The sequence below is a fragment of the Meriones unguiculatus genome, chromosome 7 (assembly GCF_030254825.1).
Source record: "Meriones unguiculatus strain TT.TT164.6M chromosome 7, Bangor_MerUng_6.1, whole genome shotgun sequence".
Taxonomy (NCBI): Eukaryota; Metazoa; Chordata; class Mammalia; order Rodentia; family Muridae; genus Meriones; species Meriones unguiculatus.
Window position 1 is genome coordinate 92,010,294 of NC_083355.1, and position 10,057 is coordinate 92,020,350.

The 10,057-nt window shown below is 40.5% G+C and overlaps 1 pseudogene; it reads right to left on the minus strand.

Moving 5' to 3' along the window:
• Window positions 1–3,586: 3,586 nt before the first annotated feature.
• LOC110546958 (large ribosomal subunit protein eL19-like) lies at window positions 3,587–4,116 on the minus strand (annotated as a pseudogene).
• Between the last annotated feature and the right edge of the window lie 5,941 nt (window positions 4,117–10,057).

The window sequence follows — 10,057 nt, forward strand, 5'->3', positions numbered from 1 at the left end:
ATAAGCTATATAGGAATATTCTCATGGAAAAATGCCCACCCCTACCCACCCATTTTTCCCCCTTGAAACAGTATAGACTGCCTTAGTTTTCTCACTTGGAGAAAAATATAAATACAGGTATTGTCTCTATTGTGAGGAAAAGCATCACCTGAAGTAGAGTTGATTACATGGCAGTTGGGTGGGGAGAGGGCATGGCAGGCACTGGGCTGCTACTAAGTGTGTATCCTATAGGACAGACTTGACTTCAAGAAAAATATCAGCATTACCAGATAGATAAGTGGAAATTTGGAATTTTCAAATGAAGTAGTGTTTTTCAAAATAATTTGGAGACTACTAGAAGCAAAAGTATGGTGGCCACACACTACCTGTCATAATCTTAGGGTTTCATATATATATATATATATATATATGTCCTGAGGGATGGTGACAATTCTGAAAGGCATTATTAGGAAAGATTGTGTCATAAAGCTACATATAAAAATGTATGATCGCTTTTATCTGATATTTTGGAAAATAAATTGTTTTCCCTGAGTAAGGCAATGTGGTACACTGACAGTAGATTTGCAGTAGACTTACCTTTACCCAAGGCCCAGTTTCTTAAGACAGAAGAAGTAAGTGCTTTGCATGTCCTCTTAAGAGTATGCCACAGAAAAAGGAGCCAGTGAGAATGCCCTTGGACTCAGTGGAGCAGTTGACTGGCTGTACTGAGCTGATGAGCTTGCCCAGAGTAGCTGCTGTAAACACTGCATGAGTGTCATTGAAGCTGCTTTGTTAGTCCTGTCACCATCAAGGTGGGTATGTTTGATGTTTCATTCCAGAGTGTTGGGCGTTATCTTTTTTTTTAATTGATTTATTTATTCCAGGCACAAGATGTGGATTTATTTTCATTATTAAAGGTAAATATTACAGCCAAAACTTATCAATACTCACACCCCACTTAAGAAGTATTTGGTGATGCTCTTTGAAGGTTGATTTTTCTGAATGTTTTTGTTTGTACAAATTTTGTATAGGTATTAAATATATAGTTTATTTTTACACGTGTGATAACCCTTATGCCTTCTGTACATCCACTATCTTAGGTGCACATATATTCCTGTTTATACATTCATTTTTTGTTACCCTGTTTTTTGAGACAGGGTCTCACTGTAGTCCAGCATCAGACTCACAGAGAGCTGCCTGCCTCTGCTTTTCTTCCAGGGTTAAAGATAAAGATGTGTGCCTCCATACACACACACAGTTTTTCCTTTTTAAAAAAATTATTTTATGTAGATTAGTGCTCTAGCTCCATGTTCACCTGCACCCTGGAAGAGGGCATCAGATCCCTGTGTAGATGGTTGTAAGCCACCGTGTGGGTGCTGGGAATTGAACTCGGGATCTCTGGGAGAGCAGACAGTGCTCTTAATCTCTGACCCAACTCTCCAGCCCTGAGTTTTTCATTTTGGTGAATCATTGCCCTGTGTTTCATTTTAAATCTTTGCAAATATTCCTTATTTCAGTATGTTCTAATTTTCCCAGTGAAAATAGAGAAGAATCTAAACCTAGGGCTACAGGGAAATAATTTCTCTTTTACTTCTTTCTAGTAATTACTGTGTTTTAAAAACAGTCTTTTGTTTGTTTTGTTTTTGGAGACAGGGTTTCTCTGTGTAGCCTTTGGTGTCCTGTACTTGCTTTGTAGACCAGGTTGGCCTAGAACATACAGAGATCTGCCTGCCTCTGTCTCCCTAGTCCCTAGTGCTGGGATTACAGGCGTGCACCACTGCATCTGGCTTAGAAACAGTCTTAACAATGTTTAAGATACCCTTTTTTTTTTTTTTTTTTAATAGATTTTTCCCCCACCGTAGCACCTATTTATTTTCTGGTTCCATTAGCTTAGTACGACCTTTTTCATTGTTTTTTAAAAATATTGCTCTGCAATTTTGAAATATTTGTTGGGGAGGGGCCGTGTAGAGGTCACTGTCCTAGTTCTCCTGATATTTTGGAATGCAAGATTGGGGCTGGAGCCATGACTGGGCATGTAAAAGTATTTAGTGCTCTTGCAGAGGACCTAGGTTCAGCTCCAGCACCCACATCAGGCAATTCTTAGCCTGAGACTACAGCTTCAGGGGATTCAAACGCCGCCTTCTGGACTCTTCAGGCACTGTACTCATGCACAAATGCACATAATTCATAAGCACACCCAGCTAGGTGCTGGTGTGGTGGTGTACACCTTTAGTCCCAGCACTCGATCTCTGAGTTCAGGGTGTTCCTGATGTACATGAGTTCCAGGCCAGCCAGGAGTATACAGTAAGACCTGGTCACAAAACAAAAACAAAAAAAGTTTTATTTAAATCTAAGGTTTAATATATGTTTGGAATAATATAGACAAAATAGGTTCAAAATGGTAGCTGTAGTTCAAAATTAACACGTTTTTAATATAGGTGTCAAGCTACAATTTTGGGAAAAACAAAATGCCAGTTGAGAAACAATATCATAATCATGAACTTCTTTTTCACAGTCATTCTCGTTGCAATCACAAGTGAATCTGCAGGTGCTACTAAAGTGTTTTTACTTTCAATATTAGTTTGACCCTGGATACCATAGTTTTAAATAATACAGGGACTAAAGAAGAAGCCCAGTAGTAGAGCATATTATTTGCAAGTGAGAGACTCTTGAGTTCAGCCCCTAGGACCTTCCCACTTCATGTAATGAATTCTGTAACACTTAATGGGGACTGTTCATTAACTTTATCTATCTATCTATCTATCTATCTATCTATCTATCTATTTATTTATTTATTTATTTTTCAAGGCTAGGTTTCTTTGTTTAGCCCTGGCCGTCCTGGAACTTGCTCTGTAGACCAAACTGTCCTTGGACTCAAAAGAGATCCCCCTGCCTCTGCTTCCCAAGTGCTGGAGTTAGAGTTGCATGCCACCACTGCCCAGCTCATTAAACTTTTTTTTTTTCAACTTGGCTTTTTGAAGACAGGGTTTCACTGTGTAGCTTTGGCTGTTCTGGACTCACTTTGTACACCAGGCTGGTTTAGAACTCAGAGATCTTCCTGCCTCTGCCTCCCCACATGTTATTAAACTTTTTATTAAGAGAACATGCCCTGAGAATGTTCTCAGTCTTGATGTGCTGGTTGGAAAGTCACTGAGAAATAAACACTCAGTGCTGTGAATACATTAGGTTGTAGTGGGATGCTTTCTCAGACTCTGTAAAGTTGAATACTTTGTTATCCCTTTCTCTTTGTGTGCATATTTGGAAGGATGGTGAAATGTGAAGTGTGTGCTGTGTGAAGTCATGTGAACAAAATTGGCTTTGGCTTCCTCCCAACCCCCAGGGAACATTTAAAACATCTAAGACTTGGTATAGCTCATGATTGCACATCAGAACTTAGGGTGGGACCCAGATATTTATAATTTTTATTTACTTGCTTGTTTTTTGAGATAGAATGTCCATCTGTAGACTAGGCTGATCTCAACCTGCTAAGGGCTTGGATTACAGCCTTGCATTCCACATGTGACCTCTGCTTTGGTAATTTCTTGCTGTTGTTGTTTTATTTTAATGACTGGTCCAAGAGAGGCCGCAGCGAAGCCACTATGTACAGATATGGGGGAAGCTTCATTTCTTGGCCTGAAGGCCCTCCTGGTGCTTCCATGCTTCCGTGGTCTTGAATGTGCAAGCCTGAGCCTGGTCAGCCAGGAGTTTCTTATGGGCCTTGTCTGCCTTCAATGTGTGGGTGTGCTCCATGAGAATACATTCCCCTTGACCTTCAGGTACAGGCTGTGATACATATGGTGGTCAGTCTTCTTAGATTCACGGTATCTCCTGAGGAGCTGGCACAGGATCCTCATCCTTCTCATCCAGGTCACCTTCTTGTGTATCCGAACATTGCCCATATCTTCTGCTTCCCTGTGCCCATATGCCTGCCCTTACATCAAGCCAAAGTGTTTTTCTGGTATCGAGCCTGGGAATGGGCCATCACAGGCTGATCAGTCCATCTTCAATCAGCTTCCTGATTTGCTGATGGGAGCTGGCATTGGCAATTTTGTTGGTCTCATTGGGGTACAATCAGACCTTTTTGCCACAGTGGAGGACACTAGAGGCAGGCCTCTTCTGTAGCCTGAGAATACTCATGGCTGGGGATGCAACAATGAAAGATGCTTTGGTAATTTTAAAAAATAATTTTATGTTTATTGTGTGTTTGAGTGTATATATTCAGTGTGTGTGTCACAGTGAGTGTGTGAGGTCAGAAGACAATTTATAGGTGTTGTTGCTCTCCATCATGTAGGTTTTAAGGATCAAACTTATGTCATCAGGCTCATTGGCAAACATCATTGAACTTAACCCATTCACCAGCCTCAGTTTTTTGGTTGTAGGGTTTTGTTGGATTTCTTTGTTGGTTTGGTTAAGAATTTCACTTTGCAGTCTAGGCTGGGCTCAGATTTATAATCATTCTACCTCAGCCCCTGTAGGTTTATGTTACCATGCCTGACACTTTAACTTTTTTTTTTTTTTTCTGGTTTTTTGAGACAGAGTTTTTCTGTGTAGCCTTGTGTGTCCTGGACTTTGTAGACCAGGCTGGCCTTACACACTTTTAATCCTAGTACATGGGAGGCAGAAGCAGGCAGATCTCTGTGAGTTTGAGGCCAGCCTGATCTACAAGCAAGTTCCAGGACAGTCAAGGTTACACAGAGAAACCCTGTCTCAATGGAAAACAAAAAAAACAATTGCTGAAGGCCCAGATCTGTTGAAAGGATACCACTGACAAATTCCAAATGTATAAAATAAGCCATGTGTGTGTTTTGGTGCACCCCTACAATCTCAGTACTTGAGAGGCCGCTGCAAGAGGATAAAGAGTTCAAGGCCAACCCTAACTACATAGTAACTTTGAAGCCAGTCTACATGAGATCCTGTTTCAACAGAAAATAAATTTAGAAATCTTTAAAATTCATCTAGCCTCAAAGAGTTTCCAGAGATCCTGCATGCCACAAAAGCGCTTAAACACAGGGAGAATCAGGCTTAGGGGGGACACATAAAACCAAGATTAAAATTGCTTTCCATTAGCCAGGTGTGGTGATGCATGCCTTTAATCCTAGTATTCGTGAGACACAGGCAGGCAGACCTCTGAGTTTGAAGCCATCCTATTCTACATAGCAAGTGCCAGGCCAGTCAGGGCTACATAAAGAGACCTTGTCTCAGAAAACAGCAAAAAGTTTCTAGTCAGCCAAGCCTTCATGGTGAGACCCTGTCTCAAAAGAAAAAAAGAATAATAAGGAAAACAAAAAAGATCAAGTTCTTCTTGCAAGTAAAACAACTGTACAATAAATACAAAATTAGAAAAATACTCAAGTTAAAACAGTTAACTCAGTGGACCTACTAAAGATGGAAAATTATATAATCTTAGAAATGCACTAAGCCTAATTAATTTAATTTAATTAATAATTAAAAGGATAGCAGAAATTAAGTGGATCATATTGTCCTACAAAAGATAAGCAAGCTTTAGAAGTAAACTAGCAAATGACATAAGTGCACCGACTTAGGATTATAGTAAGTAAAAGCAAGGACATTCATAAAGTTCACAGTGCATCATATTAACAGTCTTCACCCTGACAGTGTATTAACATCTGTTCAAAGCCAAGTTTTGCTTTGTATTAGAGAACACATTAGTACATGTTACTTCATAGTTACAGTAAAACTGAGATTCAAATATGTTTTATATCAGTGATGCCACATAGATACTCCACTCAAGTCTTTCTCACTGGAAAGCAGTAGGAAGGTATGCCTTTGCTCACAGTTTGACAGCTGAACAACGTAGCTAACATTTACAGGAAACATAATCATGCACCAGTAATGCTAAACATTTCACGTGTACTATCTTCCCCAAACCTTGGCCTATGCTAGGACATAGGTGCTTTTAATACCTGGTAAAGCTGAGACCACAACAGTAGTAATCTACACAAGGCCTTAGCTGGTAAGTACCTGGTCACAGGCTTAGTCAAGAGATGCTGGGTGAATGAGAATGGAAGTGGAGGAATGGCATGAAATCAAACCCCTGAGGAGCAGAGCAAGTGGCAATGGGAGAGACCATGTTCTTGCACACAGTGGAAGAGAACGAATCACAGAGGCCTGAAAACAGGAGAAAACACTTTTTCCAAGAAAAATAACTGTTGATTGAGAGTAACAAGCATTTGGACATGGGCAAAACAATTGTGGGCATTAAGAAGCCACATCGTGGGAGGAAACTAAAGACTTGGTTCAAGAGAAACCAGACTACAAGTAGGTGGTCTTGTAATGCCTCTGAGGTTTGGGGGATTCCGCCTAATTTGTTTTCCTAATCGCTGTTTCCCTTCTACCTTCCCCAGAGGCCAGCATCTGTGTGCAAGGGTTGTTCTTGTTTATGACTGAGCATTCAAATTCTAGGCTATTATTTTATATTTTTTATGTTTTACTTTATATATATATATATATATATATATATATATATATATATATATATATATATATAAAACATGTATATGTTCCTAATGCATTTAATATATATATTACATACATAGTTCATGTTGAGGTAACCCCCAACCTTAGAATTATTTCATTGCTGCTTCGTAACTCTAATTTTGCTCCTATTAGGAATCATAAATATCTGATGTGTATGGTATTAGGCAGTTCCGTGAAAGGGTCCTTTGATCTCCCATTCCCACCCCAAGGGGTTGCAACCCACAGATTGAGAACTGCTGTTGTAGGCACTTGTGTATTCAATTCAGGTGTGTATCATCTGATGCAGAAGTTACCTAACCTGGAAAATACTTTTTATTAACCAACTTCAATAGGTGAGCATCTTGTAAATATATATAAGTGCAGGTTCCAGGTCTACTGCAGGGATGATGATCCTTAGTCTTGGCGCTCAGCTTCACTGGACCCAGAATCACCTTGGTCCTTGGGCACACATGTGAGAGATTATCTAGATTAAGATTAGTCTCGGTGAATGTCTGTGGAGATCCATCTTAATTTGGACTGCACCAACCCCTGGGCAGGAGTCCCAGGACTGTTACATGGAAAGACAGACCTAAGTACTAGCATTCATCACTCTTGCTTCCTACTGTGGATGGAATGTGACCAGCTGATTCAAGTTCCTGCTGCCATGACTCCAGCTACAGTAGACTATACCCTTGAATTGTGAGCCAGAATAAATCCTTTCTTTCTTACATTGCTTTTGTGAGGGTATTTTATAGAAACAAAAAAGACAGACCTTGGCTGTAGTTAGCACTACTAATTACTAATGTAGGTCATGAAAACTGTATTTGAGCCTGTGATGTGTAGTATATCTGATTGAGAATATTATACTTTTGTGAGAAATGCCGTATTGTTGTAAGCTTTTTCTTAAGCATTATATCTGAAGGCAGTTATGAACTGCAGAGACTTTTCAGGGGGATATAACTGAGTGGTGGGGTGCATGCTGAGCAAATGTGGTGCCCCGGGTTTAGCTGCAGGCAGGAAGGAAGGCGAGAATTAGCACTTTTCAAATGTGGATGTGCATCTTTCAATCAGCCTGGCAGAGTGCTGCCTTACAGTAAAGTTTTAGTTCTTTATCTCTGACCCGTTGCTCTAGTTCTTATCTTCTGAGAAAGAATGCTGCGGTATGTGCGATCTATGCAAATACTTTACAGCTTGTATAAAAACATCAAAATATCTTTGAATATCATTTGAGATTTGTATATCTTGAAACTTTGATCTGCTTTACAGAACAAGTGGTCACACCTCAAAAGGGGGTGGGGACTAGAATGGATAATTAGGAAAATTCAGACTATATAACTGTATATATTATGTATATATACATATATGCAAATATGTTCAGGAAACCACCGAAATTGCAGTTAGACTTTATTTATTTTGAAGACAAGCTCTGATGTAGCCCGTGTTGGTCTAGAACTGGCCTCCAACTTGCTATGTAACCAAGAGTGGCCTTGGATCTATTCTGCCTCCCAAGTGCTAGGATTTCCAGTGTGTACACCACACTAGGTTAATACAGTGCTGGAACCAAGGCCTTGTGCATGCTACACAAGCACTCTTCAACTGAACTATATCCTCATGCCTGAGACTATTTTGAAAATGGACCTCCAAGCTGGGCATGGTGATACATACCTTTAATCCCAGCACTGGGGAGGCATTCTAGGCTAAATGGGGAGTTTAGCCAGGGCTGCACACTAAGACCCTTTCTGGAAATAAACACATCCATAATGGAGCCAGGGTGTAGACCTTTATTAAAAGAATATTTTGTCTCTGCCATTTATGTTTTGCCCTTTCTTTGATGAAAAATAAATATGATTCAGGCACTTATATGCCCAGAAGGTGCCTTTGGCTTCCTACTGTTTGAGTCTGGTCTGGAGTTGTCCATGTTATAGACAGACTTGCCTAACAAAACCAGTTCCCTAATGTACCTGCTCTCCTGTAGAATGCCAGCGATCTACTTTTGATCGGTAATTGAGCAGAGCCTGTGGCTGCTGTCTGCCATTGAAAGCTTATAGCATTATGCAGCGCTTAACCAAACCGTGAGTATGTCTGATTGGGAGAGATCGGCACCTACATATACCTTAATGGAAAAAATGACCAGACTTTTGGCATTGTTGTAACTGCTGAAGGAACATAGTGACTGGCTCAGCCCGTGCTCACAATAAGGTCCTAACACTGACGACAACAACAACAACAACAACAAAAAAAAAAACCTACGTGATAGAAACACAAAACTGGAGTAAGACAGAATTCTTCAGCTGGCAGAGGATACATATTTATACATTCTTCTGTGCCAAGCTCAGTGGTTAGAGAATGTTTCTTGGCAAGACTGCACTACACAAATGTTTTCCATTTGAGCTAGCATAATTTTCATCTAATTGGTATTCAGGATAAAGTTCATTGCCCTGGGGAATGGCTTGGCTCAAGTTTTTAAGATGTAGACTAATGAAGTTCAGGTTTGGGACCAGGGACAATCATCTGGACTTGTAGTTGTTTTCTATGAATGTCATAATAGCTGTGTAATATCACTCTGGAGAGTCATTCTTGCACAGGCAATTCAGTGCTTGCTGATGTTCAAATTTAGGCTTGGGAAATGACTTGATTTTGATTAAGGGGAGCCTCGTGAGCACAGTAATAAGCTAGAGCAATGATTGAGGGGCATTTAAAATAAGACTTGCCGGGTATAGTGGTACACATCTTTAATCCCAGCACTCTGGAGGCAGAGACAAGCAGATCTCTTGGTGTTTGAGGACAGCCTGGTCTACATATTTCCATGATAGCCATTGCTAAATAGACCCTGCCTCAAAAGACCACACACAAAATTCTTGGCTGAGAGTGGAGTTCAATGATAGAGCGTATGCTTAGCAAGAGGGAAGGAGGTACTAGATTCAATATACCCCAAAGCCTTCAGTACCCTGTAAGGATAAGTTTTGGTTAAGTATGTTTTGTTTCTTCTCTCTACTATTTGAACAGAATATTTCAGAGAAAAGTCATTGCTCATATCAGTATATTCTGACATGTCTGGCAGTGGCCAGCACTACCACTCATAAAGTCACAGAGGCAGAGTAGCTAGGGGTAGATTTGTTCAGTGTTGATGGCAGGAAAGGGAGCTACTGTAGGCACAGTTGCCCCTTACTCAGCACTGTGAAATCTGAAGTATGCTCCACCCTGCCCACCTGTAGCAGTGCTTACAGGCTTGGTTCTGACTAGGCACTGTTTAGCTTCACAGGTGCCTTGCCTGGGTGCTGAGTCTGACACAATTGTGTTCGACCCATAGGAAAAAAAAAGTATGGATGTTATTTGTTCATCTCTTCAGCCATGGACTGTAATCATTTTGGAGTAGGAAAACCTCCATTTCTGCATCTGTCCCAACCATGCCATTCATGGCCAGTGAGGCCCTGTACAGCCTGTGCTAGCCTCAGATTCGTCTGAGAGTTAGACAAGGTGGCCCAGATGATCTCCAAGGGCCTTTTCTGGCCTTCTCATCATGATGTTCCTTTTTTAATGCATAGGCAGCTGGGGCATTGTTATATAGGTCAAGTATGACTTGTTAGGACTGTTAGCTGAT